The sequence below is a fragment of the Pristiophorus japonicus genome, chromosome 11 (assembly GCF_044704955.1).
Source record: "Pristiophorus japonicus isolate sPriJap1 chromosome 11, sPriJap1.hap1, whole genome shotgun sequence".
NCBI classification, from domain to species: Eukaryota; Metazoa; Chordata; class Chondrichthyes; family Pristiophoridae; genus Pristiophorus; species Pristiophorus japonicus.
In genome coordinates this window covers 155,212,737-155,239,615 of record NC_091987.1, presented here as the reverse complement: position 1 = coordinate 155,239,615, position 26,879 = coordinate 155,212,737, and positions in this window count along the sequence as shown.

Here is a 26,879-nt window from a genome sequence, read left to right as displayed (position 1 = left end):
GGGTTGCAAGGAGTGCGGCTGGGGTAGCAAGGAGTGCGGTTGGGGTCGCAAGGAGTGCGGTTGGCATTGCAAGGAGTGCGGTTGCGGTTGCAAGGAGTGCGGTTGCGTTTGCAAGGAGTGCGGATGGGGTTGCAAGGAGTGCGGTTCGGGTAGCAAGGAGTGTGGTTGGGGTCGCAAGGAGTGCGGTTGGGTTCGCAAGGAGTGCGGCTGGGGTTGCAAGGAGTCGGTTGGGGTCGCAAGGATAGCGGTTAGGTTCGCAAGGAGTGCGGTTGCGGTTGCAAGGAGTGCGGCTGGGGTTGCAAGATGTGCGGTTGGGGTTGCAAGGAGTGCGGTCGAAGTTGTCAGGAGTGCGGTTCGGGTAGCAAGGAGTGTGGTTGGGGTCGCAAGGAGTGCGGTTGGCGTTGCAAGGAGTGCGGTTGGCGTTGCAAGGAGTGCGGTTGGCGTTGCAAGGAGTGCGGTTGGCGTTGCAAGGAGTGCGGTTGGCGTTGCAAGGCGTGCGGTTGCGGTTGCGGTTGCAAGGAGTGCGGCTGGGGTTGCAGGGAGTGCGGCTGCGGTTGCAAGGAGTGCGGTTGGGGTCGCAAGGAGTGCGGTTGGGGTCGCAAGGAGTGCGGTTGGCGTTGCAAGGAGTGCGGTTGCGGTTGCAAGGAGTGCGGTTGCGGTTGCAAGGAGTGCGGCTGGGGTTGCAAGATGTGCGGTTGCGGTTGCAAGGACTGCGGTCGAAGTTGTCAGGAGTGCGGTTCGGGTAGCAAGGAGTGTGGTTGGGGTCGCAAGGAGTGCGGTTGGGGTCGCAAGGATAGCGTTTAGGTTCGCAAGGAGTTCGTTTGGCGTCGCAAGGCGTGCGGTTGGGGTCGCAAGGCGTGCGGTTGGGGTAGCAAGGCGTGCGGTTGGGGTAGCAAGGATAGCGGTTAGGTTCGCAAGGCGTGAGGTTGGGGTTGCAAGGTGTGCGGTTGGGGTCGCAAGGCGTGAGGTTGGGGTTGCAAGGAGTGCGGTTCGGGTTGCAAAGTGTGCGGTTGGGGTTGCAAGGCGTGCGGTTGGGGTCGCAAGGCGTGCGGTTGGGGTAGCAAGGCGTGCGGTTGTTGTTGCAAGGATAGCGGTTAGGTTCGCAAGGCGAGCGGTTGTTGTTGCAAGGAGTGAGGTTGGGGTAGCAAGGAGTGCGGTTGGAGTTGCAACGAGTGCGGTTCGGGTTGGAAGGAGTGCGGTTGCAGTTGCAAGGACTGCGGTTGGGGTCGCAAGGACTGCGGTTGGGGTCGCAAGGACTGCGGTTGGGTTCGCAAGGAGTGCGGTTGGGGTCGCAAGGAGTGCGGTTGGGGTCGCAAGGAGAGTTGGGTGGGGAATGCAAGGAGTGCGGTTGGGGTCGCAAGGAGTGCGGTTGGGGTTGCAAGGCGTGCGGTTGCGGTTGCGGTTGCAAGGAGTGTGGCTGGGGTTCTAAGGCGTGCGGTTGAAGTTGCAAGGGGTGCGGTTGGGATTGCAAGAAGTGCGGCTGGGGTCGCACGAAGTCGGTTGGGGTCGCAAGGATAGCGGTTAGGTTCGCAAGGAGTGCGGTTGCGGTTGCAAGGAGTGCGGCTGGGGTTGCAAGATGTGCGGTTGCGGTTGCAAGGAGTGCGGTTGAAGTTGTCAGGAGTGCGGTTCGGGTAGCAAGGAGTGTGGTTGGGGTCGCAACGAGTGCGGTTGGGGTCGCAAGGAGTGCGGTTGGGGTCGCAAGGAGAGATGGGTGGGGAATGCAAGGCATGCAGCTGCGGTTGCAAGGAGTGCGGTTGGGGTTGCAAGGAGTGCGGTTGGGGTTGCAAGGAGTGCGGTTGGCGTTGCAAGGAGTGCGGTTGGGGTTGCAAGGCGTGCGGTTGCGGTTGCGGTTGCAAGGAGTGCGGCTGGGGTTGCAGGGAATGCGGCTGCGGTTGCAAGGAGTGCGGTTGGAGTTGCAAGGAGTGCGGTTCGGGTTGGAAGGAGAGCGGTTGCGGTTGCAAGGCGTGCGGTTCGAGTGCAAGGAGTGCGGTTGGGGTCGCAAGGACTGCGGTTGGGGTCGCAAGGACTGCGGTTAGGTTCGCAAGGAGTGCGGTTGGGTTCGCAAGGAGTGCGGTTGGCGTTGCAAGGAGTGCGGTTGGCGTTGCAAGGAGTGCGGTTGCGGTAGCAAGGAGTGCGGTTGGGGTCGCAAGGAGTGCGGTTGGGGTCGCAAGGAGTGCGGTTGGGGTCGCAAGGAGTGCGGTTGGGGTTGCAAGGAGTGCGGTTGCGGTTGCAAGGAGTGCGGTTGCGTTCGCAAGGAGTGCGGATGGGGTTGCAAGGAGTGCGGTTGAAGTTGTCAGGAGTGCGGTTCGGGTAGCAAGGAGTGTGGTTGGGGTCGCAAGGAGTGCGGTTGGGGTCGCAAGGAGTGCGGCTGGGGTCGCAAGGAGTGCGGCTGGGTTCGCAAGGAGTCGGTTGGGGTCGCAAGGATAGCGGTTAGGTTCGCAAGGAGTGCGGTTGCGGTTGCAAGGAGTGCGGATGGGGTTGCAAGACGTGCGGTCGAAGTTGTCAGGAGTGCGGTTCGGGTAGCAAGGAGTGTGGTTGGGGTCGCAAGGAGTGCGGTTGGGGTCGCAAGGATAGCGGTTAGGTTCGCAAGGAGTTCGTTTGGGGTCGCAAGGCGTGCGGTTGGGGTCGCAAGGCGTGCGGTTGGGGTAGCAAGGCGTGCGGTTGTTGTTGCAAGGAGTGCGGTTGGGGTAGCAAGGCGTGCGGTTGTGGTCGCAAGGTGTGCGGTTGGGGTTGCAAGGAGTGCGGTTCGGGTTGCAAAGAGTGCGGTTGGGGTTGCAAGGAGTGCGGTTCGGGTTGGAAGGAGTGCGGTTGCAGTTGCAAGGCGTGCGGTTGGAGTGCAAGGACTGCGGTTGGGGTGCAAGGACTGCGGTTGGGGACGCAAGGAGTGCGGTTGGGGTTGCAAGGCGTGCGGTTGCGGTTGCGGTTGCAAGGAGTGCGGTTGGGGTTCTAAGGCGTGCGGTTGAAGTTGCAAGGGGTGCGGTTGGGATTGCAAGAAGTGCGGTTGGGGTTCGAAGGCGTGCGGTTGAAGTTGCAAGGGGTGCGGTTGGGATTGCAAGAAGTGCGGATGGGGTCGCAAGGAGTGCGGCTAGGGTCGCAAGGAGTGCGGATGGGGTCGCAAGGAGTGCGGATGGGGTCGCAAGGAGTGCGGATGGGGTCGCAAGGAGTGCGGATGGGGTTGCAAGGAGTGCGGATGGGGTTGCAAGGAGTGCGGTTGAAGTTGTCAGGAGTGCGGATGGGGTCGCAAGGAGTGCGGTTGGGGTCGCAAGGAGTGCGGATGGGGTTGCAAGGAGTGCGGATGGGGTTGCAAGGAGTGCGGATGGGGTTGCGGTTGCAAGGAGTGCGGCTGGGGTTGCAAGACGTGCGGTTGGGGTTGCAAGGAGTGCGGTTGAAGTTGTCAGGAGTGCGGTTGAAGTTGTCAGGAGTGCGGTTCGGGTAGCAACGAGTGCGGTTGGGGTCGCAAGGAATCGGTTGGGGTCGCAAGGATAGCGGTTAGGTTCGCAAGGAGTGTGTTTGGGGTCGCAAGGATTGTGGTCGTGGTTGCAAGGCGTGCGGTTGTTGTTGCAAGGCGTGCGGTTGGGGTAGCAAGGCGTGCGGTTGTTGTTGCAAGGAGTGCGGTTGGGGTAGCAAGGCGTCCGGTTGTGGTCGCAAGGCGGAAGGTTGGGGTTGCAAAGAGTGCGGTTGGGGTTGCAAAGAGTGCGGTTCGGGTTGGAAGGAGTGCGGTTGGGGTTGCAAAGAGTGCAGTTCGGGTTGGAAGGAGTGCGGTTGGGGTTGCAAGGAATGCGGTTGCGGTTGCAAGGAGTGCGGTTCGGGTTGGAAGGAGTGTGGTTGCGGTTGCAAGGAGTGCGGTTCGGGTTGGAAGGAGTGTGGTTGCGGTTGCAAGGAGTGTGGTTCGGGTTGGAAGGAGTGTGGTCGGGGTTGCAAGGAATGCGGTTGGAGTTGCAAGGAGTGCGGTTCGGGTTGGAAGGAGTGTGGTTGCGGTTGCAAGGCGTGCGGTTGGAGTGCAAGGAGTGCGGTTGGGGTCGCAAGGACTGCGGTTGGGGTCGCAAGGAGTGCGGTTAGGTTCGCAAGGAGTGCGTTTGGGGTTGCAAGGAGTGCGGTTGGGGTCGCAAGGAGTGCGGTTGCAGTTGCAAGGAGAGTTGGGTGGGGAATGCAAGGCATGGGGCTGCGGTTGCAAGGAGTGCGGCTGGGGTTGCAAGGAGTGCGGTTGGGGTCGCAAGGATAGCGGTTAGGTTCGCAAGGAGTGCGTTTGGGGTCGCAAGGAGTATGGTCGGGGTTGCAAGGCGTGCGGTTGTTGTTGCAAGGCGTGCGGTTGGGGTTGCAAGGAGTGCGGTTGAAGTTGTCAGGAGTGCGGTTCGGGTAGCAAGGAGTGTGGTTGGGGTCGCAAGGAGTGCGGTTGGGGTCGCAAGGAGTGCGGCTGGGGTCGCAAGGAGTGCGGTTGCGTTTGCAAGGAGTGCGGATGGGGTTGCAAGGAGTGCGGTTGCGGTTGCAAGGAGAGTTGGGTGGGGAATGCAAGGCATGCGGCTGCGGTTGCAAGGAGTGCGGCTGGGGTTGCAAGGCGTGTGGTTGGGGTAGCAAGAAGTGCGGTTGGGGTTGCAAGGCGCGCGGTTGCGGTTGCGGTTGCAAGGAGTGCGGCTGGGGTTGCAGGGAGTGCGGTTGGGGTCGCAAGGAGTGCGGTTTGGGTCGCAAGGAGTGCGGTTGCGTTTGCAAGGAGTGCGGCTGGGGTTGCAAGACGTGCGGTTGGGGTTGCAAGGAGTGCGGTTGAAGTTGTCAGGAGTGCGGTTCGGGTAGCAAGGAGTGTGGTTGGGGTCGCAAGGAGTGCGGTTGGGGTCGCAAGGAGTGCGGTTAGGTTCGCAAGGAGTGCGTTTGGGGTCGCAAGGAGTGCGGTTGCAGTTGCAAGGAGAGTTGGGTGGGGAATGCAAGGCATGGGGCTGCGGTTGCAAGGAGTGCGGCTGGGGTTGCAAGGAGTGCGGTTGGGGTCGCAAGGATAGCGGTTAGGTTCGCAAGGAGTGCGTTTGGGGTCGCAAGGAGTATGGTCGGGGTTGCAAGGCGTGCGGTTGTTGTTGCAAGGCGTGCGGTTGGGGTTGCAAGGAGTGCGGTTGAAGTTGTCAGGAGTGCGGTTCGGGTAGCAAGGAGTGTGGTTGGGGTCGCAAGGAGTGCGGTTGGGGTCGCAAGGAGTGCGGCTGGGGTCGCAAGGAGTGCGGTTGCGTTTGCAAGGAGTGCGGATGGGGTTGCAAGGAGTGCGGTTGCGGTTGCAAGGAGAGTTGGGTGGGGAATGCAAAGCATGCGGTTGCGGTTGCAAGGAGTGCGGCTGGGGTTGCAGGGAGTGCGGTTGGGGTCGCAAGGAGTGCGGTTGGGGTCGCAAGGAGTGCGGTTGCGTTTGCAAGGAGTGCGGCTGGGGTTGCAAGACGTGCGGTTGGGGTAGCAAGAAGTGCGGTTGGGGTCGCAAGGAGTGCGGTTGGGGTCGCAAGGAGTGCGGTTGGCGTCGCAAGGAGTGCGGTTGCGGTTGCGGTTGCAAGGAGTGCGGCTGGGGTTGCAGGGAGTGCGGCTGCGGTTGCAAGGAGTGCGGCTGGGGTTGCAAGGAGTGCGGCTGGGGTAGCAAGGAGTGCGGTTGGGGTCGCAAGGAGTGCGGTTGGCATTGCAAGGAGTGCGGTTGCGGTTGCAAGGAGTGCGGTTGCGTTTGCAAGGAGTGCGGATGGGGTTGCAAGGAGTGCGGTTCGGGTAGCAAGGAGTGTGGTTGGGGTCGCAAGGAGTGCGGTTGGGTTCGCAAGGAGTGCGGCTGGGGTTGCAAGGAGTCGGTTGGGGTCGCAAGGATAGCGGTTAGGTTCGCAAGGAGTGCGGTTGCGGTTGCAAGGAGTGCGGCTGGGGTTGCAAGATGTGCGGTTGGGGTTGCAAGGAGTGCGGTCGAAGTTGTCAGGAGTGCGGTTCGGGTAGCAAGGAGTGTGGTTGGGGTCGCAAGGAGTGCGGTTGGCGTTGCAAGGAGTGCGGTTGGCGTTGCAAGGAGTGCGGTTGGCGTTGCAAGGAGTGCGGTTGGCGTTGCAAGGAGTGCGGTTGGCGTTGCAAGGCGTGCGGTTGCGGTTGCGGTTGCAAGGAGTGCGGCTGGGGTTGCAGGGAGTGCGGCTGCGGTTGCAAGGAGTGCGGTTGGGGTCGCAAGGAGTGCGGTTGGGGTCGCAAGGAGTGCGGTTGGCGTTGCAAGGAGTGCGGTTGCGGTTGCAAGGAGTGCGGTTGCGGTTGCAAGGAGTGCGGCTGGGGTTGCAAGATGTGCGGTTGCGGTTGCAAGGACTGCGGTCGAAGTTGTCAGGAGTGCGGTTCGGGTAGCAAGGAGTGTGGTTGGGGTCGCAAGGAGTGCGGTTGGGGTCGCAAGGATAGCGTTTAGGTTCGCAAGGAGTTCGTTTGGCGTCGCAAGGCGTGCGGTTGGGGTCGCAAGGCGTGCGGTTGGGGTAGCAAGGCGTGCGGTTGGGGTAGCAAGGATAGCGGTTAGGTTCGCAAGGCGTGAGGTTGGGGTTGCAAGGTGTGCGGTTGGGGTCGCAAGGCGTGAGGTTGGGGTTGCAAGGAGTGCGGTTCGGGTTGCAAAGTGTGCGGTTGGGGTTGCAAGGCGTGCGGTTGGGGTCGCAAGGCGTGCGGTTGGGGTAGCAAGGCGTGCGGTTGTTGTTGCAAGGATAGCGGTTAGGTTCGCAAGGCGAGCGGTTGTTGTTGCAAGGAGTGAGGTTGGGGTAGCAAGGAGTGCGGTTGGAGTTGCAACGAGTGCGGTTCGGGTTGGAAGGAGTGCGGTTGCAGTTGCAAGGACTGCGGTTGGGGTCGCAAGGACTGCGGTTGGGGTCGCAAGGACTGCGGTTGGGTTCGCAAGGAGTGCGGTTGGGGTCGCAAGGAGTGCGGTTGGGGTCGCAAGGAGAGTTGGGTGGGGAATGCAAGGAGTGCGGTTGGGGTCGCAAGGAGTGCGGTTGGGGTTGCAAGGCGTGCGGTTGCGGTTGCGGTTGCAAGGAGTGTGGCTGGGGTTCTAAGGCGTGCGGTTGAAGTTGCAAGGGGTGCGGTTGGGATTGCAAGAAGTGCGGCTGGGGTCGCACGAAGTCGGTTGGGGTCGCAAGGATAGCGGTTAGGTTCGCAAGGAGTGCGGTTGCGGTTGCAAGGAGTGCGGCTGGGGTTGCAAGATGTGCGGTTGCGGTTGCAAGGAGTGCGGTTGAAGTTGTCAGGAGTGCGGTTCGGGTAGCAAGGAGTGTGGTTGGGGTCGCAACGAGTGCGGTTGGGGTCGCAAGGAGTGCGGTTGGGGTCGCAAGGAGAGATGGGTGGGGAATGCAAGGCATGCAGCTGCGGTTGCAAGGAGTGCGGTTGGGGTTGCAAGGAGTGCGGTTGGGGTTGCAAGGAGTGCGGTTGGCGTTGCAAGGAGTGCGGTTGGGGTTGCAAGGCGTGCGGTTGCGGTTGCGGTTGCAAGGAGTGCGGCTGGGGTTGCAGGGAATGCGGCTGCGGTTGCAAGGAGTGCGGTTGGAGTTGCAAGGAGTGCGGTTCGGGTTGGAAGGAGAGCGGTTGCGGTTGCAAGGCGTGCGGTTCGAGTGCAAGGAGTGCGGTTGGGGTCGCAAGGACTGCGGTTGGGGTCGCAAGGACTGCGGTTAGGTTCGCAAGGAGTGCGGTTGGGTTCGCAAGGAGTGCGGTTGGCGTTGCAAGGAGTGCGGTTGGCGTTGCAAGGAGTGCGGTTGCGGTAGCAAGGAGTGCGGTTGGGGTCGCAAGGAGTGCGGTTGGGGTCGCAAGGAGTGCGGTTGGGGTCGCAAGGAGTGCGGTTGGGGTTGCAAGGAGTGCGGTTGCGGTTGCAAGGAGTGCGGTTGCGTTCGCAAGGAGTGCGGATGGGGTTGCAAGGAGTGCGGTTGAAGTTGTCAGGAGTGCGGTTCGGGTAGCAAGGAGTGTGGTTGGGGTCGCAAGGAGTGCGGTTGGGGTCGCAAGGAGTGCGGCTGGGGTCGCAAGGAGTGCGGCTGGGTTCGCAAGGAGTCGGTTGGGGTCGCAAGGATAGCGGTTAGGTTCGCAAGGAGTGCGGTTGCGGTTGCAAGGAGTGCGGATGGGGTTGCAAGACGTGCGGTCGAAGTTGTCAGGAGTGCGGTTCGGGTAGCAAGGAGTGTGGTTGGGGTCGCAAGGAGTGCGGTTGGGGTCGCAAGGATAGCGGTTAGGTTCGCAAGGAGTTCGTTTGGGGTCGCAAGGCGTGCGGTTGGGGTCGCAAGGCGTGCGGTTGGGGTAGCAAGGCGTGCGGTTGTTGTTGCAAGGAGTGCGGTTGGGGTAGCAAGGCGTGCGGTTGTGGTCGCAAGGTGTGCGGTTGGGGTTGCAAGGAGTGCGGTTCGGGTTGCAAAGAGTGCGGTTGGGGTTGCAAGGAGTGCGGTTCGGGTTGGAAGGAGTGCGGTTGCAGTTGCAAGGCGTGCGGTTGGAGTGCAAGGACTGCGGTTGGGGTGCAAGGACTGCGGTTGGGGACGCAAGGAGTGCGGTTGGGGTTGCAAGGCGTGCGGTTGCGGTTGCGGTTGCAAGGAGTGCGGTTGGGGTTCTAAGGCGTGCGGTTGAAGTTGCAAGGGGTGCGGTTGGGATTGCAAGAAGTGCGGTTGGGGTTCGAAGGCGTGCGGTTGAAGTTGCAAGGGGTGCGGTTGGGATTGCAAGAAGTGCGGATGGGGTCGCAAGGAGTGCGGCTAGGGTCGCAAGGAGTGCGGATGGGGTCGCAAGGAGTGCGGATGGGGTCGCAAGGAGTGCGGATGGGGTCGCAAGGAGTGCGGATGGGGTTGCAAGGAGTGCGGATGGGGTTGCAAGGAGTGCGGTTGAAGTTGTCAGGAGTGCGGATGGGGTCGCAAGGAGTGCGGTTGGGGTCGCAAGGAGTGCGGATGGGGTTGCAAGGAGTGCGGATGGGGTTGCAAGGAGTGCGGATGGGGTTGCGGTTGCAAGGAGTGCGGCTGGGGTTGCAAGACGTGCGGTTGGGGTTGCAAGGAGTGCGGTTGAAGTTGTCAGGAGTGCGGTTGAAGTTGTCAGGAGTGCGGTTCGGGTAGCAACGAGTGCGGTTGGGGTCGCAAGGAATCGGTTGGGGTCGCAAGGATAGCGGTTAGGTTCGCAAGGAGTGTGTTTGGGGTCGCAAGGATTGTGGTCGTGGTTGCAAGGCGTGCGGTTGTTGTTGCAAGGCGTGCGGTTGGGGTAGCAAGGCGTGCGGTTGTTGTTGCAAGGAGTGCGGTTGGGGTAGCAAGGCGTCCGGTTGTGGTCGCAAGGCGGAAGGTTGGGGTTGCAAAGAGTGCGGTTGGGGTTGCAAAGAGTGCGGTTCGGGTTGGAAGGAGTGCGGTTGGGGTTGCAAAGAGTGCAGTTCGGGTTGGAAGGAGTGCGGTTGGGGTTGCAAGGAATGCGGTTGCGGTTGCAAGGAGTGCGGTTCGGGTTGGAAGGAGTGTGGTTGCGGTTGCAAGGAGTGCGGTTCGGGTTGGAAGGAGTGTGGTTGCGGTTGCAAGGAGTGTGGTTCGGGTTGGAAGGAGTGTGGTCGGGGTTGCAAGGAATGCGGTTGGAGTTGCAAGGAGTGCGGTTCGGGTTGGAAGGAGTGTGGTTGCGGTTGCAAGGCGTGCGGTTGGAGTGCAAGGAGTGCGGTTGGGGTCGCAAGGACTGCGGTTGGGGTCGCAAGGAGTGCGGTTAGGTTCGCAAGGAGTGCGTTTGGGGTTGCAAGGAGTGCGGTTGGGGTCGCAAGGAGTGCGGTTGCAGTTGCAAGGAGAGTTGGGTGGGGAATGCAAGGCATGGGGCTGCGGTTGCAAGGAGTGCGGCTGGGGTTGCAAGGAGTGCGGTTGGGGTCGCAAGGATAGCGGTTAGGTTCGCAAGGAGTGCGTTTGGGGTCGCAAGGAGTATGGTCGGGGTTGCAAGGCGTGCGGTTGTTGTTGCAAGGCGTGCGGTTGAAGTTGTCAGGAGTGCGGTTCGGGTAGCAAGGAGTGTGGTTGGGGTCGCAAGGAGTGCGGTTGGGGTCGCAAGGAGTGCGGCTGGGGTCGCAAGGAGTGCGGTTGCGTTTGCAAGGAGTGCGGATGGGGTTGCAAGGAGTGCGGTTGCGGTTGCAAGGAGAGTTGGGTGGGGAATGCAAGGCATGCGGCTGCGGTTGCAAGGAGTGCGGCTGGGGTTGCAAGGCGTGTGGTTGGGGTAGCAAGAAGTGCGGTTGGGGTTGCAAGGCGCGCGGTTGCGGTTGCGGTTGCAAGGAGTGCGGCTGGGGTTGCAGGGAGTGCGGTTGGGGTCGCAAGGAGTGCGGTTTGGGTCGCAAGGAGTGCGGTTGCGTTTGCAAGGAGTGCGGCTGGGGTTGCAAGACGTGCGGTTGGGGTTGCAAGGAGTGCGGTTGAAGTTGTCAGGAGTGCGGTTCGGGTAGCAAGGAGTGTGGTTGGGGTCGCAAGGAGTGCGGTTGGGGTCGCAAGGAGTGCGGTTAGGTTCGCAAGGAGTGCGTTTGGGGTCGCAAGGAGTGCGGTTGCAGTTGCAAGGAGAGTTGGGTGGGGAATGCAAGGCATGGGGCTGCGGTTGCAAGGAGTGCGGCTGGGGTTGCAAGGAGTGCGGTTGGGGTCGCAAGGATAGCGGTTAGGTTCGCAAGGAGTGCGTTTGGGGTCGCAAGGAGTATGGTCGGGGTTGCAAGGCGTGCGGTTGTTGTTGCAAGGCGTGCGGTTGGGGTTGCAAGGAGTGCGGTTGAAGTTGTCAGGAGTGCGGTTCGGGTAGCAAGGAGTGTGGTTGGGGTCGCAAGGAGTGCGGTTGGGGTCGCAAGGAGTGCGGCTGGGGTCGCAAGGAGTGCGGTTGCGTTTGCAAGGAGTGCGGATGGGGTTGCAAGGAGTGCGGTTGCGGTTGCAAGGAGAGTTGGGTGGGGAATGCAAAGCATGCGGTTGCGGTTGCAAGGAGTGCGGCTGGGGTTGCAGGGAGTGCGGTTGGGGTCGCAAGGAGTGCGGTTGGGGTCGCAAGGAGTGCGGTTGCGTTTGCAAGGAGTGCGGCTGGGGTTGCAAGACGTGCGGTTGGGGTTGCAAGGAGTGCGGTTGAAGTTGTCAGGAGTGCGGTTGGGGTCGCAAGGAGTGCGGCTGGGGTCGCAAGGATAGCGGTTAGGTTCGCAAGGAGTGCGGTTGCGGTTGCAAGGAGTGCGGCTGGGGTTGCAAGATGTGCGGTTGCGGTTGCAAGGAGTGCGGTTGCGGTTGCAAGGAGTGCGGTTGGTGTTGCAAGGCGTGCAGTTGCGGTTGCAAGGAGTGCGGTTGCGTTTGCAAGGAGTGCGGATGGGGTTGCAAGGAGTGTGGTCGAAGTTGTCAGGAGTGCGGTTCGGGTAGCAAGGAGTGCGTTTGGGGTCGCAAGGCGTGCGGTTGTTGTTGCAAGGAGTGCGGTTGGGGTAGCAAGGCGTGCGGTTGTGGTCGCAAGGTGTGCGGTTGGGGTCACAAGGCGTGAGGTTGCGGTTGCAAGGAGTGCGGTTGCGGTTGCAAGGAGTGCGGTTGCGGTTGCAAGGAGTGCGGTTGCGGTTGCAAGGAGTGCGGTCGAAGTTGTCAGGAGTGCGGTTCGGGTAGCAAGGAGTGTGGTTGGGGTCGCAAGGATAGCGGTTAGGTTCGCAAGGAGTGCGTTTGGGGTCGCAAGGAGTATGGTCAGGGTTGCAAGGCGTGCGGTTGTTGTTGCAAGGCGTGCGGTTGGAGTAGCAAGGCGTGCGGTTGTTGTTGCAAGGAGTGCGGTTGGGGTAGCAAGGCGTGCGGTTGTGGTCGCAAGGCGTGAGGTTGGGGTTGCAAGGAGTGCGGTTGCGGTTGCAAGGAGTGCGGTTGGAGTTGCAAAGAGTGCGGTTGGGGTTGCAAGGAGTGCGGTTCGGGTTGGAAGGAGTGCGGTTCGGGTTGCAAGGAGTGCGGTTGGAGTTGCAAGGAGTGCGGTTCGGGTTGGAAGGAGTGCGGTTGCGGTTGCAAGGCGTGCGGTTGGAGTGGAAGGAGTGCGGTTGGGGTCGCAAGGACTGCGGTTGGGGTCGCAAGAAGTGCGGTTAGGTTCGCAAGGAGTGCGGTTAGGTTCGCAAGGAGTGCGGTTGGGGTCGCAAGGAGTGCGGTTGGGGTCGCAAGGAGTGCGGTTGCAGTTGCAAGGAGAGTTGGGTGGGGAATGCAAGGCATGCGGCTGCGGTTGCAAAGAGTGCGGCTGGGGTTGCAAGGAGTGCGGTTGGGGTCGCAAGGAGTGCGGTTGCAGTTGCAAGGAGAGTTGGGTGGGGAATGCAAGACATGCGGCTGCGGTTGCAAGGAGTGCGGCTGGGGTTGCAAGGCGTGTGGTTGGGGTAGCAAGAAGTGCGGTTGGGGTCGCAAGGAGTGCGGTTGGCGTTGCAAGGAGTGCGGTTGGCGTTGCAAGGAGTGCGGTTGCGGTTGCGGTTGCAAGGAGTGCGGCTGGGGTTGCAAGGCGTGCGGTTGGGGTCGCAAGGAGTGCGGTTGGGGTCGCAAGGAGTGCGGTTAGGGTTGCAAGGAGTGCGGTTGGGGGTGCAAGGAGTGCGGTTGGGGTTGCAAGGCGTGCGGCTGGGGTTGCAGGGAGTGCGGTTGGGGTCGCAAGGAGTGCGGTTGGGGTCGCAAGGAGTGCGGTTGCGTTTGCAAGGAGTGCGGCTGGGGTTGCAAGACGTGCGGTTGGGGTTGCAAGGAGTGCGGTTGAAGTTGTCAGGAGTGCGGTTCGGGTAGCAAGGAGTGTGGTTGGGGTCGCAAGGAGTGCGGTTGGGGTCGCAAGGATAGCGGTTAGGTTCGCAAGGAGTGCGTTTGGGGTCGCAAGGCGTGCGGTTGTTGTTGCAAGGAGTGCGGTTGGGGTAGCAAGGCGTGCGGTTGGGGTAGCAAGGCGTGCGGTTGTTGTTGCAAGGCGTGCGGTTGTGGTCGCAAGGTGTGCGGTTGGGGTTGCAAAAAGAGTGCGGTTGGGGTTGCAAGGAGTGCGGTTCGGGTTGGAAGGAGTGCGGTTGGGGTCGCAAGGACTGCGGTTGGGGTCGCAAGGAGTGCGGTTGGGGTCGCAAGGAGTGCGGCTGGGGTTGCAAGGAGTGCGGTTGCGTTTGCAAGGAGTGCGGTTGCGGTTGGGGTTGCAAGGAGTGCGGTTGAAGTTGTCAGGAGTGCGGTTGAAGTTGTAAGGAGTACGGTTCGGGTTGGAAGGAGTGCGGTTGGGGTCGCAAGGAGAGTTGGGTGGGGAATGCAAGGCATGCGGCTGCGGTTGCAAGGAGTGCGGCTGGGTTTGCAAGGAGTGCGGATGGGGTCGCAAGGAGTGCGGTTGGGGTCGCAAGGAGTGCGGTTGCGGTTGCAAGGAGAGTTGGGTGGGGAATGCAAGGCATGCGGCTGCGGTTGCAAGGAGTGCGGCTGGGTTTGCAAGGAGTGCGGATGGGGTTGCAAGGAGTGCGGATGGGGTTGCAAGGAGTGCGGTTGGGGTCGCAAGGAGTGCGGTTGGGGTCGCAAGAAGTGCGGCTGGGGTCGCAAGGAGTCGGTTGGGGTCGCAAGGATAGCGGTTAGGTTCGCAAGGAGTGCGTTTGGGGTCGCAAGGAGTATGGTCAGGGTTGCAAGGCGTGCGGTTGTTGTTGCAAGGCGTGCGGTTGGGGTAGCAAGGCGTGCGGTTGTTGTTGCAAGGAGTGCGGTTGGGGTAGCAAGGCGTGCGGTTGTGGTCGCAAGGCGTGAGGTTGGGGTTGCAAGGAGTGCGGTTGCGGTTGCAAGGAGTGCGGTTGGAGTTGCAAGGAGTGCGGTTGGAGTTGCAAAGAGTGCGGTTGGGGTTGCAAGGAGTGCGGTTCGGGTTGGAAGGAGTGCGGTTGGTGTTGCAAGGAGTGCGGTTGGAGTTGCAAGGAGTGCGGTTCGGGTTGGAAGGAGTGCGGTTGCGGTTGCAAGGCGTGCGGTTGGAGTGGAAGGAGTGCGGTTGGGGTCGCAAGGACTGCGGTTGGGGTCGCAAGAAGTGCGGTTAGGTTCGCAAGGAGTGCGGTTAGGTTCGCAAGGAGTGCGGTTGGGGTCGCAAGGAGTGCGGTTGGGGTCGCAAGGAGAGTTGGGTGGGGAATGCAAGGCATGCGGCTGCGGTTGCAAGGAGTGCGGCTGGGGTTGCAAGGCGTGTGGTTGGGGTAGCAAGGAGTGCGGTTGGCGTTGCAAGGAGTGCGGTTGGCGTTGCAAGGCGTGCGGTTGCGGTTGCGGTTGCAAGGTGTGCGGCTGGGGTTGCAGGGAGTGCGGCTGCGGTTGCAAGGAGTGCGGCTGGGGTTGCAAGGCGTGCGGTTGGGGTCGCAAGGAGTGCGGTTGGGGTCGCAAGGAGTGCGGTTAGGGTTGCAAGGAGTGCGGTTGGGGGTGCAAGGAGTGCGGTTGGGGGTGCAAGGCGTGCGGCTGGGGTTGCAGGGAGTGCGGTTGGGGTCGCAAGGAGTGCGGTTGGGGTCGCAAGGAGTGCGGTTGCGTTTGCAAGGAGTGCGGCTGGGGTTGCAAGACGTGCGGTTGGGGTTGCAAGGAGTGCGGTTGAAGTTGTCAGGAGTGCGGTTCGGGTAGCAAGGAGTGTGGTTGGGGTCGCAAGGAGTGCGGTTGGGGTCGCAAGGATAGCGGTTAGGTTCGCAAGGAGTGCGTTTGGGGGCGCAAGGCGTGCGGTTGTTGTTGCAAGGAGTGCGGTTGGGGTAGCAAGGCGTGCGGTTGGGGTAGCAAGGCGTGCGGTTGTTGTTGCAAGGCGTGCGGTTGTGGTCGCAAGGTGTGCGGTTGGGGTTGCAAAAAGAGTGCGGTTGGGGTTGCAAGGAGTGCGGTTCGGGTTGGAAGGAGTGCGGTTGGGGTCGCAAGGACTGCGGTTGGGGTCGCAAGGAGTGCGGTTGGGGTCGCAAGGAGTGCGGCTGGGGTCGCAAGGAGTGCGGCTGGGGTTGCAAGGAGTGCGGTTGCGGTTGGGGTTGCAAGGAGTGCGGTTGAAGTTGTCAGGAGTGCGGTTGAAGTTGTCAGGAGTGCGGTTCGGGTAGCAAGGAGTGTGGTTGGGGTCGCAAGGAGAGTGGTTGGGGTCGCAAGGAATGCGGCTGGGGTCGCATGGAATCGGTTGGGGTCGCAAGGATAGCGCTTAGGTTTGCAAGGAGTGCGTTTGGGGTCGCAAGGAGTGTGGTCCGGGTTGCAAGGCGTGCGGTTGTTGTTGCAAGACGTAAGGTTGGGGTTGCAAAGAATGCGGTTGCGGTTGCAAGGAGTGCGGTTGGGGTTACAAAGAGTGCGGTTGGGGTTGCAAGGAGTGCGGTTGGGGTTGGAAGGAGTGCGGTTGGGGTTGCAAGGAGTGCGGTTCGGGTTGGAAGGAGTGCGGTTGGGGTCGCAAGGATTGCGGTTGGGGTTGCAAGGAGTGCGGTTCGGGTTGGAAGGAGTGCGGTTGCGGTTGCAAGGAGTGCGGTTGAAGTTGTCAGGAGTGCGGTTCGGATAGCAAGGAGTGTGGTTGGGGTCGCAAGGAGTGCGGCTGGGGTCGCAAGGAGTCGGTTGTGGTCGCAAGGATAGCGGTTAGGTTCGCAAGGAGTGCGTTTGGGGTCGCAAGGAGTCGGTTGGGGTCGCAAGGAGTGCGGTTGGGGTCGCAAGGAGTGCGGCTGGGGTCGCAAGGAGTCGGTTGGGGTCGCAAGGATAGCGGTTAGGTTCGCAAGGAGTATGGTCGGGGTTGCAAGGCGTGCGGTTGTGGTCGCAAGGCGTGAGGTTGGGGTTGCAAGGAGTGAGGTTGCGGTTGCGGTTGCAAGGAGTGCGGTTGGAGTTGCAAGGAGTGCGGTTGGAGTTGTAAGGAGTACGGTTCGGGTTGGAAGGAGTGCGGTTGGAGTGCAAGGAGAGTTGGGTGGGGAATGCAAGGCATGCGGCTGCGGTTGCAAGGAGTGCGGCTGGGGTTGCAAGGAGTGCGGCTGGGGTCGCAAGGAGTGCGGTTGGGGTCGCAAGGCGTGCGGTTGGGGTTGCGGTTGCAAGGAGTGCGGCTGGGGTTGCAGGGAGTGCGGTTGGGGTTGCAAGGAGTGCGGTTGGAGTTGCAAGGAGTGCGGTTCGGGTTGGAAGGAGTGCGGTTGCGGTTGCAAGGAGTGCGGTTGGAGTTGCAAGGAGTGCGGTTCGGGTTGGAAGGAGTGCGGTTGCGGTTGCAAGGAGTGCGGTTGGAGTTGCAAGGAGTGCGGTTAGGTTCGCAAGGAGTGCGGTTGGGGTCGCAAGGAGTGCGGTTGCAGTTGCAAGGAGAGTTGGGTGGGGAATGCAAGGCATGCGGCTGCGGTTGCAAGGAGTGCGGCTGGGGTTGCAAGGAGTGCGGATGGGGTTGCAAGGAGTGCGGATGGGGTTGCAAGGAGTGCGGTTGCGGTTGCAAGGAGTGCGGCTGGGGTTGCAAGGAGTGCGGTTGAAGTTGTCAGGAGTGCGGTTCGGGTAGCAAGGAGTGTGGTTGGGGTCGCAAGGAGTGCGGTTGGGGTCGCAAGGAGTGCGGCTGGGGTCGCAAGGAGTGCGGCTGGGGTCGCAAGGAGTCGGTTGGGGTCGCAAGGATAGCGGTTAGGTTCGCAAGGAGTGCGTTTGGGGTCGCAAGGAGTCGGTTGGGGTCGCAAGGAGTGCGGTTGGGGTCGCAAGGAGTGCGGCTGGGGTCGCAAGGAGTCGGTTGGGGTCGCAAGGATAGCGGTTAGGTTCGCAAGGAGTATGGTCGGGGTTGCAAGGCGTGCGGTTGTGGTCGCAAGGCGTGAGGTTGCGGTTGCGGTTGCAAGGAGTGCGGTTGGGGTCGCAAGGAGTGCGGTTGGGGTCGCAAGGAGAGTTGGGTGGGGAATGCAAGGCATGCGGCTGCGGTTGCAAGGAGTGCGGCTGGGTTTGCAAGGAGTGCGGATGGGGTCGCAAGGAGTGCGGTTGGGGTCGCAAGGAGTGCGGTTGCGGTTGCAAGGAGAGTTGGGTGGGGAATGCAAGGCATGCGGCTGCGGTTGCAAGGAGTGCGGCTGGGTTTGCAAGGAGTGCGGATGGGGTTGCAAGGAGTGCGGTTGCGGTTGCAAGGAGTGCGGCTGGGGTTGCAAGACGTGCGGTTGGGGTTGCAAGACGTGCGGTTGGGGTTGCAAGGAGTGCGGTTGAAGTTGTCAGGAGTGCGGTTGGGGTCGCAAGGAGTGCGGTTGGGGTCGCAAGGAGTGCGGTTGGGGTCGCAAGAAGTGCGGCTGGGGTCGCAAGGAGTCGGTTGGGGTCGCAAGGATAGCGGTTAGGTTCGCAAGGAGTGCGTTTGGGGTCGCAAGGAGTATGGTCAGGGTTGCAAGGCGTGCGGTTGTTGTTGCAAGGCGTGCGGTTGGGGTAGCAAGGCGTGCGGTTGTTGTTGCAAGGAGTGCGGTTGGGGTAGCAAGGCGTGCGGTTGTGGTCGCAAGGCGTGAGGTTGGGGTTGCAAGGAGTGCGGTTGCGGTTGCAAGGAGTGCGGTTGGAGTTGCAAGGAGTGTGGTTGGAGTTGCAAAGAGTGCGGTTGGGGTTGCAAGGAGTGCGGTTCGGGTTGGAAGGAGTGCGGTTGGTGTTGTAAGGAGTGCGGTTGGAGTTGCAAGGAGTGCGGTTCGGGTTGGAAGGAGTGCGGTTGCGGTTGCAAGGCGTGCGGTTGGAGTGGAAGGAGTGCGGTTGGGGTCGCAAGGACTGCGGTTGGGGTCGCAAGAAGTGCGGTTAGGTTCGCAAGGAGTGCGCTTAGGTTCGCAAGGAGTGCGGTTGGGGTCGCAAGGAGTGCGGTTGCAGTTGCAAGGAGAGTTGGGTGGGGAATGCAAGGCATGCGGCTGCGGTTGCAAGGAGTGCGGCTGGGGTTGCAAGGCGTGTGGTTGGGGTAGCAAGGAGTGCGGTTGGCGTTGCAAGGAGTGCGGTTGGCGTTGCAAGGCGTGCGGTTGCGGTTGCGGTTGCAAGGAGTGCGGCTGGGGTTGCAGGGAGTGCGGCTGCGGTTGCAAGGAGTGCGGCTGGGGTTGCAAGGCGTGCGGTTGGGGTCGCAAGGAGTGCGGTTGGGGTCGCAAGGAGTGCGGTTAGGGTTGCAAGGAGTGCGGTTGGGGGTGCAAGGAGTGCGTTTGGGGTTGTAAGGAGTGCGGTTGGGGTAGCAAAGAGTGTGGCTGGGTTCACAAGGAGTGCGGTTGGGGTCGCAAGGAGTGCGGTTGGGGTCGCAAGGAGTGCGGTTGGGGTCGCAAGGAGTGCGGTTGGGGTCGCAAGGAGTGCGGTTGGGGTCGCAAGGAGAGTTGGGTGGGGAATGCAAGGCATGCGGCTGCGGTTGCAAGGAGTGCGGCTGGGTTTGCAAGGAGTGCGGATGGGGTCGCAAGGAGTGCGGTTGGGGTCGCAAGGAGTGCGGTTGCGGTTGCAAGGAGAGTTGGGTGGGGAATGCAAGGCATGCGGCTGCGGTTGCAAGGAGTGCGGCTGGGTTTGCAAGGAGTGCGGATGGGGTTGCAAGGAGTGCGGTTGCGGTTGCAAGGAGTGCGGTTGGGGTCGCAAGGAGAGTTGGGTGGGGAATGCAAGGCATGCGGCTGCGGTTGCAAGGAGTGCGGCTGGGTTTGCAAGGAGTGCGGATGGGGTCGCAAGGAGTGCGGTTGGGGTCGCAAGGAGTGCGGTTGCGGTTGCAAGGAGAGTTGGGTGGGGAATGCAAGGCATGCGGCTGCGGTTGCAAGGAGTGCGGCTGGGTTTGCAAGGAGTGCGGATGGGGTTGCAAGGAGTGCGGTTGCGGTTGCAAGGAGTGCGGCTGGGGTTGCAAGACGTGCGGTTGGGGTTGCAAGGATTGCGGTTGAAGTTGTCAGGAGTGCGGTTGGGGTCGCAAGGAGTGCGGTTGGGGTCGCAAGGAGTGCGGCTGGGGTCGCAAGGAGTCGGTTGGGGTCGCAAGGATAGCGGTTAGGTTCGCAAGGAGTGCGTTTGGGGTCGCAAGGAGTATGGTCAGGGTTGCAAGGCGTGCGGTTGTTGTTGCAAGGCGTGCGGTTGGGGTCGCAAGGCGTGCGGTTGTGGTCGCAAGGCGTGAGGTTGGGGTTGCAAGGAGTGCGGTTGCGGTTGCAAGGAGTGCGGTTGGAGTTGCAAGGAGTGCGGTTGGAGTTGCAAAGAGTGCGGTTGGGATTGCAAGGAGTGCGGTTCGGGTTGGAAGGAGTGCGGTTGGGGTCGCAAGAAGTGCGGTTAGGTTCGCAAGGAGTGCGGTTAGGTTCGCAAGGAGTGCGGTTGGGGTCGCAAGGAGTGCGGTTGCAGTTGCAAGGAGAGTTGGGTGGGGAATGCAAGGCATGCGGCTGCGGTTGCAAGGAGTGCGGCTGGGGTTGCAAGGAGTGCGGTTGGGGTCGCAAGGAGTGCGGTTGCAGTTGCAAGGAGTGTTGGGTGGGGAATGCAAGGCATGCGGCTGCGGTTGCAAGGAGTGCGGCTGGGGTTGCAAGGCGTGTGGTTGGGGTAGCAAGGAGTGCGGTTGGCGTTGCAAGGAGTGCGGTTGGCGTTGCAAGGCGTGCGGTTGCGGTTGCGGTTGCAAGGAGTGCGGCTGGGGTTGCAGGGAGTGCGGCTGCGGTTGCAAGGAGTGCGGCTGGGGTTGCAAGGCGTGCGGTTGGGGTCGCAAGGAGTGCGGTTGGGGTCGCAAGGAGTGCGGTTGGGGTCGCAAGGAGTGCGGTTGCGTTTGCAAGGAGTGCGGCTGGGGTTGCAAGACGTGCGGTTGGGGTTGCAAGGAGTGCGGTTGAAGTTGTCAGGAGTGCGGTTCGGGTAGCAAGGAGTGTGGTTGGGGTCGCAAGGAGTGCGGTTGGGGTCGCAAGGAGTGCGGCTGGGGTCGCAAGGATAGCGGTTAGGTTCGCAAGGATAGCGGTTGCGGTTGCAAGGAGTGCGGCTGGGGTTGCAAGATGTGCGGTTGCGGTTGCAAGGAGTGCGGTTGCGGTTGCAAGGAGTGCGGTTGCGGTTGCAAGGCATGCGGTTGCGGTTGCAAGGAGTGCGGTTGCGGTTGCAAGGAGTGCGGTTGCGTTTGCAAGGAGTGCGGTCGAAGTTGTCAGGAGTGCGGTTCGGGTAGCAAGGAGTGTGGTTGGGGTCGCAAGGAGTGCGGTTGGGGTCGCAAGGATAGCGGTTGGGTTCGCAAGGAGTGCGGATGGGGTTGCAAGGAGTGCGGTTGCGGTTGCAAGGAGAGTTGGGTGGGGAATGCAAGGCATGCAGCTGCGGTTGCAAGGAGTGCGGCTGGGGTTGCAAGGCGTGTGGTTGGGGTAGCAAGAAGTGCGGTTGGGGTCGCAAGGAGTGCGGTTGGCGTTGCAAGGAGTGCGGTTGCAGTTGCAAGGAGAGTTGGGTGGGGAATGCAAGGCATGCGGCTGCGGTTGCAAGGAGTGCGGCTGGGGTTGCAAGGCGTGTGGTTGGGGTAGCAAGGAGTGCGGTTGGCGTTGCAAGGAGTGCGGTTGGCGTTGCAAGGCGTGCGGTTGCGGTTGCGGTTGCAAGGAGTGCGGCTGGGGTTGCAGGGAGTGCGGCTGCGGTTGCAAGGAGTGCGGCTGGGGTTGCAAGGCGTGCGGTTGGGGTCGCAAGGAGTGCGGTTGGGGTCGCAAGGAGTGCGGTTAGGGTTGCAAGGAGTGCGGTTGGGGGTGCAAGGAGTGCGTTTGGGGTTGTAAGGAGTGCGGTTGGGGTAGCAAAGAGTGTGGCTGGGTTCACAAGGAGTGCGGTTGGGGTCGCAAGGAGTGCGGTTGGGGTCGCAAGGAGTGCGGTTGGGGTCGCAAGGAGTGCGGTTGGGGTCGCAAGGAGTGCGGTTGGGGTCGCAAGGAGAGTTGGGTGGGGAATGCAAGGCATGCGGCTGCGGTTGCAAGGAGTGCGGCTGGGTTTGCAAGGAGTGCGGATGGGGTCGCAAGGAGTGCGGTTGGGGTCGCAAGGAGTGCGGTTGCGGTTGCAAGGAGAGTTGGGTGGGGAATGCAAGGCATGCGGCTGCGGTTGCAAGGAGTGCGGCTGGGTTTGCAAGGAGTGCGGATGGGGTTGCAAGGAGTGCGGTTGCGGTTGCAAGGAGTGCGGTTGGGGTCGCAAGGAGAGTTGGGTGGGGAATGCAAGGCATGCGGCTGCGGTTGCAAGGAGTGCGGCTGGGTTTGCAAGGAGTGCGGATGGGGTCGCAAGGAGTGCGGTTGGGGTCGCAAGGAGTGCGGTTGCGGTTGCAAGGAGAGTTGGGTGGGGAATGCAAGGCATGCGGCTGCGGTTGCAAGGAGTGCGGCTGGGTTTGCAAGGAGTGCGGATGGGGTTGCAAGGAGTGCGGTTGCGGTTGCAAGGAGTGCGGCTGGGGTTGCAAGACGTGCGGTTGGGGTTGCAAGGATTGCGGTTGAAGTTGTCAGGAGTGCGGTTGGGGTCGCAAGGAGTGCGGTTGGGGTCGCAAGGAGTGCGGTTGGGGTCGCAAGAAGTGCGGCTGGGGTCGCAAGGAGTCGGTTGGGGTCGCAAGGATAGCGGTTAGGTTCGCAAGGAGTGCGTTTGGGGTCGCAAGGAGTATGGTCAGGGTTGCAAGGCGTGCGGTTGTTGTTGCAAGGCGTGCGGTTGGGGTCGCAAGGCGTGCGGTTGTTGTTGCAAGGAGTGCGGTTGGGGTAGCAAGGCGTGCGGTTGTGGTCGCAAGGCGTGAGGTTGGGGTTGCAAGGAGTGCGGTTGCGGTTGCAAGGAGTGCGGTTGGAGTTGCAAGGAGTGCGGTTGGAGTTGCAAAGAGTGCGGTTGGGATTGCAAGGAGTGCGGTTCGGGTTGGAAGGAGTGCGGTTGGTGTTGCAAGGAGTGCGGTTGGAGTTGCAAGGAGTGCGGTTCGGGTTGGAAGGAGTGCGGTTGCGGTTGCAAGGCGTGCGGTTGGAGTGGAAGGAGTGCGGTTGGGGTCGCAAGGACTGCGGTTGGGGTCGCAAGAAGTGCGGTTAGGTTCGCAAGGAGTGCGGTTAGGTTCGCAAGGAGTGCGGTTGGGGTCGCAAGGAGTGCGGTTGCAGTTGCAAGGAGAGTTGGGTGGGGAATGCAAGGCATGCGGCTGCGGTTGCAAGGAGTGCGGCTGGGGTTGCAAGGAGTGCGGTTGGGGTCGCAAGGAGTGCGGTTGCAGTTGCAAGGAGTGTTGGGTGGGGAATGCAAGGCATGCGGCTGCGGTTGCAAGGAGTGCGGCTGGGGTTGCAAGGCGTGTGGTTGGGGTAGCAAGGAGTGCGGTTGGCGTTGCAAGGAGTGCGGTTGGCGTTGCAAGGCGTGCGGTTGCGGTTGCGGTTGCAAGGAGTGCGGCTGGGGTTGCAGGGAGTGCGGCTGCGGTTGCAAGGAGTGCGGCTGGGGTCGCAAGGAGTGCGGTTGGGGTCGCAAGGAGTGCGGTTGGGGTCGCAAGGAGTGCGGTTGGGGTCGCAAGGAGTGCGGTTGCGTTTGCAAGGAGTGCGGCTGGGGTTGCAAGACGTGCGGTTGGGGTCGCAAGGAGTGCGGTTGGGGTCGCAAGGAGTGCGGCTGGGGTCGCAAGGATAGCGGTTAGGTTCGCAAGGATAGCGGTTGCGGTTGCAAGGAGTGCGGCTGGGGTTGCAAGATGTGCGGTTGCGGTTGCAAGGAGTGCGGTTGCGGTTGCAAGGAGTGCGGTTGCGGTTGCAAGGCATGCGGTTGCGGTTGCAAGGAGTGCGGTTGCGGTTGCAAGGAGTGCGGTTGCGTTTGCAAGGAGTGCGGTTGCGTTTGCAAGGAGTGCGGTCGAAGTTGTCAGGAGTGCGGTTCGGGTAGCAAGGAGTGTGGTTGGGGTCGCAAGGAGTGCGGTTGGGGTCGCAAGGATAGCGGTTGGGTTCGCAAGGAGTGCGGATGGGGTTGCAAGGAGTGCGGTTGCGGTTGCAAGGAGAGTTGGGTGGGGAATGCAAGGCATGCAGCTGCGGTTGCAAGGAGTGCGGCTGGGGTTGCAAGGCGTGTGGTTGGGGTAGCAAGAAGTGCGGTTGGGGTCGCAAGGAGTGCGGTTGGCGTTGCAAGGAGTGCGGTTGGGGTTGCAAGGCGTGCGGTTGCGGTTGCGGTTGCAAGGAGTGCGGCTGGGGTTGCAGGGAGTGCGGCTGCGGTTGCAAGGAGTGCGGCTGGGGTTGCAAGGCGTGCGGTTGGGGTAGCAAGGAGTGCGGTTGGGGTCGCAAGGAGTGCGGTTGGGGTCGCAAGGAGTGCGGTTGCGTTTGCAAGGAGTGCGTCTGGGGTTGCAAGACGTGCGGTTGGGGTTGCAAGGAGTGCGGTTGAAGTTGTCAGGAGTGCGGTTCGGGTAGCAAGGAGTGTGGTTGGGGTCGCAAGGAGTGCGGTTGCGGTTGCAAGGAGTGCGGCTGGGGTTGCAAGATGTGCGTTTGCGGTTGCAAGGAGTGCGGTTGCGGTTGCAAGGAGTGCGGTTGGTGTTGCAAGGCGTGCAGTTGCGGTTGCAAGGAGTGCGGTTGCGGTTGCAAGGAGTGCGGTTGCGTTTGCAAGGAGTGCGGTTGCGGTTGCGGTTGCAAGGCGTGCGGTTGCGGTTGCAAGGAGTGTGGTTGCGGTTGCAAGGAGTGCGGTTGGTGTTGCAAGGCGTGCAGTTGCGGTTGCAAGGAGTGCGGTTGCGGTTGCAAGGAGTGCGGCTGCGGCTGCAAGGAGTGCGGATGGGGTTACAAGGAGTGTGGTCGAAGTTGTCAGGAGTGCGGTTCGGGTTGCAAGGAGTGCGGTTGGGGTTGCTAAGAGTGCGGTTCGGGTTGGAAGGAGTGCAGTTCGGGTTGCAAGGAGTGCGGTTGGAGTTGCAAGGAGAGCGGTTGCAGTTGCAAGGAGTGCGGTTGGGGTCGCAACGACTGCGGTTGGGGTTGCAAGGACTGCGGTTAGGTTCGCAAGGAGTGCGGTTGGGGTCGCAAGGAGTGCGGTTGGGGTCGCAAGGAGTGCGGTTGGGGTCGCAAGGAGTGTGGTTGGCGTTGCAAGGAGTGCGGTTGGGGTCGCAAGGAGTGCGGTTGGGGTCCCAAGGAGTGCGGTTGGCGTTGCAAGGCGTGCGGTTGCGGTTGCGGTTGCAAGGAGTGCGGCTGGGGTTGCAAGGCGTGCGGTTGGGGTAGCAAGGAGTGCGGTTGGGGTCCCAAGGAGTGCGGTTGGCGTTGCAAGGAGTGCGGTTGCGTTTGCAAGGAGTGCGGTTCGGGTTGGAAGGAGTGCGGTTGGAGTTGCAAGGAGTGCGGTTCGGGTTGGAAGGAGTGCGGTTGCAGTTGCAAGGCGTGCGGTTGGAGTGCAAGGAGTGCGGTTGGGGTCGCAAGGACTGCGGTTAGGTTCGCATGGAGTGCGGTTGGGGTCGCAAGGAGTGCGGTTGGGGTCGCAAGGAGAGTTGGGTGGGGAATGCAAGGCATGCGGCTGCGGTTGCAATGAGTGCGGCTGGGGTCGCAAGGAGTGCGGTTGGGGTTGCAAGGCGTGCGGTTGCGGTTGCAAAGAGTGCGGCTGGGGTTCTAAGGCGTGCGGTTGAAGTTGCAAGGGGTGCGGTTGGGATTGCAAGAAGTGCGGCTGGGGTCGCAAGGAGTCGGTTGGGGTCGCAAGGATAGCGGTTGAAGTTGTCAGGAGTGCGGATGGGGTCGCAAGGAGTGCGGCTGGGGTCGCAAGGAGTCGGTTGGGGTCGCAAGGAATGCGGTTGAAGTTGTCAGGAGTGCGGATGGGGTCGCAAGGAGTGCGGTTGGGGTCGCAAGGAGTGCGGATGGGGTTGCAAGGAGTGCGGTTGGGGTCGCAAGGAGTGCGGTTGCGTTTGCAAGGAGTGCGGATGGGGTTGCAAGGAGTGCGGTTGCGGTTGCGGTTGCAAGGAGTGCGGCTGGGGTTGCAAGGCGTGCGGTTGGAGTGCAATGAGTGCGGTTGGGGTCGCAAGGACTGCGGTTGGGGTCGCAAGGCGTGCGGTTGGGGTCGCAAGGAGTGCGGTTGCAGTTGCAAGGAGAGTTGGGTGGGGAATGCAAGGCATGCGGCTGCGGTTGCAATGAGTGCGGCTGGGGTCGCAAGGAGTGCGGTTGGGGTTGCAAGGCGTGCGGTTGCGGTTGCGGTTGCAAAGAGTGCGGCTGGGGTTCTAAGGCGTGCGGTTGAAGTTGCAAGGGGTGCGGTTGGGATTGCAAGAAGTGCGGCTGGGGTCGCAAGGAGTCGGTTGGGGTCGCAAGGATAGCGGTTGAAGTTGTCAGGAGTGCGGATGGGGTCGCAAGGAGTGCGGCTGGGGTCGCAAGGAGTCGGTTGGGGTCGCAAGGAGTGCGGTTGAAGTTGTCAGGAGTGCGGATGGGGTCGCAAGGAGTGCGGTTGGGGTCGCAAGGAGTGCGGATGGGGTTGCAAGGAGTGCGGATGGGGTTGCAAGGAGTGCGGTTGGGGTCGCAAGGAGTGCGGTTGCGTTTGCAAGGAGTGCGGATGGGGTTGCAAGGAGTGCGGATGGGGTTGCGGTTGCAAGGAGTGCGGCTGGGGTTGCAAGGCGTGCGGTTGGAGTGCAATGAGTGCGGTTGGGGTCGCAAGGACTGCGGTTGGGGTCGCAAGGCGTGCGGTTGGGGTCGCAAGGAGTGCGGTTGCAGTTGCAAGGAGAGTTGGGTGGGGAATGCAAGGCATGCGGCTGCGGTTGCAAGGAGTGCGGCTGGGGTTGCAAGGATAGCGGTTAGGTTCGCAAGGAGTGCGTTTGGGGTCGCAAGGAGTATGGTCGGGGTTGCAAGGCGTGCGGTTGTTGTTGCAAGGCGTGCGGTTGGGGTTGCAAGGAGTGCGGTTGAAGTTGTCAGGAGTGCGGTTCGGGTCGCAAGGAGTGCGGCTGGGGTCGCAAGGAGTGCGGTTGCGTTTGCAAGGAGTGCGGATGGGGTTGCAAGGAGTGCGGTTGCGGTTGCAAGGAGAGTTGGGTGGGGAATGCAAGGCATGCAGCTGCGGTTGCAAGGAGTGCGGCTGGGGTTGCAAGGCGTGTGGTTGGGGTAGCAAGAAGTGCGGTTGGGGTCGCAAGGATAGCGGTTAGGTTCGCAAGGAGTGCGGTTCGGGTCGCAAGGAGTGCGGCTGGGGTCGCAAGGAGTGCGGTTGCGTTTGCAAGGAGTGCGGATGGGGTTGCAAGGAGTGCGGTTGCGGTTGCAAGGAGAGTTGGGTGGGGAATGCAAGGCATGCAGCTGCGGTTGCAAGGAGTGCGGCTGGGGTTGCAAGGCGTGTGGTTGGGGTAGCAAGAAGTGCGGTTGGGGTCGCAAGGAGTGCGGTTGGCGTTGCAAGGAGTGCGGTTGGCGTTGCAAGGAGTGCGGTTGGGGTTGCAAGGCGTGCGGTTGCGGTTGCGGTTGCAAGGAGTGCGGCTGGGGTTGCAGGGAGTGCGGCTGCGGTTGCAAGGAGTGCGGCTGGGGTTGCAAGGCATGCGGTTGGGGTAGCAAGGAGTGCGGTTGGGGTCGCAAGGAGTGCGGTTGGGGTCGCAAGGAGTGCGGTTGCGTTTGCAAGGAGTGCGTCTGGGGTTGCAAGACGTGCGGTTGGGGTTGCAAGGAGTGCGGTTGAAGTTGTCAGGAGTGCGGTTCGGGTAGCAAGGAGTGTGGTTGGGGTCGCAAGGAGTGCGGTTGGGGTCGCAAGGAGTGCGGCTGGGGTCGCAAGGATAGCGGTTAGGTTCGCAAGGAGTGCGGTTGCGGTTGCAAGGAGTGCGGCTGGGGTTGCAAGATGTGCGTTTGCGGTTGCAAGGAGTGCGGTTGCGGTTGCAAGGAGTGCGGTTGGTGTTGCAAGGCGTGCAGTTGCGGTTGCAAGGAGTGCGGTTGCGGTTGCAAGGAGTGCGGTTGCGTTTGCAAGGAGTGCGGTTGGTGTTGCAAGGCGTGCGGTTGCGGTTGCAAGGAGTGCGGCTGCGGTTGCAAGGAGTGCGGATGGGGTTGCAAGGAGTGTGGTCGAAGTTGTCAGGAGTGCGGTTCGGGTAGCAAGGAGTGTGGTTGGGGTCGCAAGGCGTGCGGTTGGGGTCGCAAGGCGTGCGGTTGTTGTTGCAAGGCGTGCGGTTGGGGTAGCAAGGCGTGCGGTTGGGGTAGCAAGGCGTGAGGTTGGGGTTGCAAGGAGTGCGGTTGGGGTTGCAAGGAGTGCGGTTCGGGTTGGAAGGAGTGCAGTTCGGGTTGCAAGGAGTGCGGTTGGAGTTGCAAGGAGAGCGGTTGCAGTTGCAAGGAGTGCGGTTGGGGTCGCAAGGACTGCGGTTAGGTTCGCAAGGAGTGCGGTTGGGGTCGCAAGGAGTGC